This window comes from Triticum aestivum, chromosome 1D, assembly GCF_018294505.1.
Source record: "Triticum aestivum cultivar Chinese Spring chromosome 1D, IWGSC CS RefSeq v2.1, whole genome shotgun sequence".
Classification (NCBI taxonomy): domain Eukaryota; kingdom Viridiplantae; phylum Streptophyta; class Magnoliopsida; order Poales; family Poaceae; genus Triticum; species Triticum aestivum.
Genome location: NC_057796.1, coordinates 334,548,316 through 334,551,425, shown reverse-complemented (window position 1 = coordinate 334,551,425; position 3,110 = coordinate 334,548,316).

Here is a 3,110-nt window from a genome sequence, read left to right as displayed (position 1 = left end):
GGGGGTTGATTTCGTGAATTATTTGTGGGAATATGTGTCGATGACATCTCAAACAAAATTTTGCATGCAATGTGTGTGAAATGGAGGCCTATCCATATCATACATAGAGGGTCGGGCAATCCACGAGAAGAGAGGGAGGGGTCATAGCTATCGATAGAGTCGAAGAGAGGATCAAGTGGGTGGGTGCGAGATCGATGAAGAGAGCCATCGAAATTGTGTGTGTGTGCAAGTCAAAGATATAGGGCGACTGGCCTACCGGAACGTTAGAGGGCACATGTCAAGTTTGTGTGTGGCAGGGAGACATGACTAGAGCGCTCGATGTATCGGTGTGTGTGGGGGGGAGGGGGTGGGGGAGGGGTAGGCAGAGGCCTAACTATAGAGGTAGAACAACTCGTATATGTGTTTAGAAGGAGAGACCCAGCTATGTCTTGAGGGAGATCGGTCGACATCCATACATAACTGAAGGACGGGAAATATGATGGGACAGAGAGAGAGAGGAGAGAGAGAGGGAGGGAGAGGGGTAGAGTGCTGGATGGGTGATGGAGTTGCTTCTCGAAGATGGTGGGAGAGGCCTACTAGACAAACTGAGGGTGGAACTGCAATGTTATCAATAAGAGTGGGGATGTGTTTCTGTGTGTGCCTGTGCGTGATAGATCTGTCGGGACGCATCCATGGATGATGAAGGGGAACCATGTGTTTGGCAAGCGAACCTAACTAGATCGGTAGATCAATTGTTGTTTGTCGGAGGAAGGGAGAGACACAACTAATGAGGTAGATCGATTGACGTGTGGGTAAAAACGAGTTATAAGGACCTAGCTAGCTATATGTATAGCGAGAGATCGGTCGGTGTACGTCCATTTGTTAGAGGCAAATAAGGCCTAGCGAGACGGATAGACAGAGAGAATGGAGCTAGGAGGTGGTGCGAGAGGCCCAACTACTAGCTAGATAGGGGGAGGAGTGTGCGGTTGTGAGATCGATGAAAAGAGGGGCGAGAGTTTACACGTGTGTCTGACCGTATGAGAGACACGAGGCAAGGACACATAAAGGAGGAGATTGAAGGTGTTTGTGTATGTTGTAGGCAGGCATTGCTGGAGAGGTTTATCGATCGGTGTGTGTCGGAAAGGAGTCGTGGAGACTCTGGGAGAACGACCTAAAGAAAAAAATGAATGTGCCCGGTGGATAGAATGCTGAGGGAGGGGGAGGGCGAGGAGGGCGTGTGCATGCACGAGAGAAAGTTAGTGGTAGCTACAAAGGTTAGAGGATTGTGTGGGTGTAAGAGACTAACAAAGATCATAATTTGATATGAAAGCGGATTCATATATTTGAATAGGAGATCATAGTGTTTTAAACATTGCATGCATGAATATAGCGGTGATACACGTGTTGTGCACATGTTATACCATAATGTGATAATGCATGGCGTTTGCAACTCACAACTAAATGCCGAACAATCTAAATCATACTATACATCAAACAATCTCACATTTTATTTGAATTTGTGATAATGTGTGGCGTTTGCAGCTTACAACTAAATATCGAACAATCTAAACAATACTATATATCGAACATTCTCACATTTTATTTGAATTTGTGGTAATGTGTGGTGTTTGCAACTCACATCTAAATACTTGTAGGCGTAGGGGGTGGGGCACCATACATAATGTGATAAACACATTATACATATGAGACATGGTTTAGATTATGAAGATCTAGCTAGAGCTAGAAATGTAATGTGATTTGAAATCAAAATAAAGTGGATTCAAAAAATCTAGTTCGAGTTCATATAGTACACATAGATCATATGTAACTCGAGACTAATCATGTGGTGTGTTGTGAAGATAATACACAAATGATGGTTTAACTTGACAATAATGATGATTGTAGATCTTATTAAAATAGAGAAACGAATTCAAATGCTTTGACTTCACAACAATCATTACTGTAGATCTTATTCAAATAGAGAAACGAATTCAAATTTAGTTCATATTGAAGCGGTAGTATATACGTTTGGAATGCACTAAAACGTTCATTTGAGTAGTAGGTTGCATGCATTATACATGTAGCGAAATATTTTAATTGAACATAACATGAATTCAAAGTTTTGAATGACATTTGTAGTGCGCATTGATTTGGTACAGTACACGTTAGGCTTGTCCAGAAATTTCAACTCGCGCCTTGTTAGCCCGAAATATTTAAGATATATCTTTGTCTCGTTGTGCTCCGACAACTCCCTCCATCTCAACCCGCGCCTTGCTATTCCAAAATTACAACGCGCGCGAAAACTCCCACCTCCTGTGAAATCCCGACACGCGAAATGCCCGTGGTACCCCTGAACCGAAAGAACCGCCTCAAATCGGTGGGGGTACTTTCGTAACTTACCCCACATTTCGGACAAGCGCGTCTCTAAGCCATGGTTCCCCACTGCCATCCCATCCGCCCACCCATTCGTACACCGAGGCCGCGAGAACCCGCGACGAAACCCCACACCCTGCTCCGTCCGCCACCCAGCCGGAGCCTCTTCCCCGACGACGCCGTCCACAGCAACACCTCGACGTCCCTCATCCACCATACCGGATGAGGATCCGTCGTCGATCTCATCGTCCCGCCGGTTCAGCCACCCCGTCATCCACCTCCAAGGAGTTGCCCCGACGTTCCCCTCGTCTTCCGCGCTACCTCCATTCCCACACCGCTGTCTTCACCTGCACCACCGGAAAAGCATCATCATCACCGTTTCCTCGGATGAAGCTGCGGCATTTTCTTCTTGATTCGATCTCACGGTGCTGTCGGCGCTCGGTCCCGAGCTGACACGGCGCGGATCCATCCACGGCGGCGTCGCCGGCCACTTCCTCCACGGCGTCGCTCCCTCGGCGGCGACGTCCACATCAGTAGGAGCTGCTGCTGCTTTAGCTCTCGGTCGCGCTGCTGCTCTGCTCTTGCTCTCGGTCCCCTGCCTGGTCTGCTCTTGCTATTGCTCTTGCTCGCGCTGCTGCTCTCGCTCTTGCTCTTGCTTGCGATGCTGCTCTGATTTAGCTACACTTCAGTCGACTGAATCGACTTTTGGGTCAATCGATTTTCAGGGGGTGGGGGGCTCGCCGGGGTGAAGGAAGAAC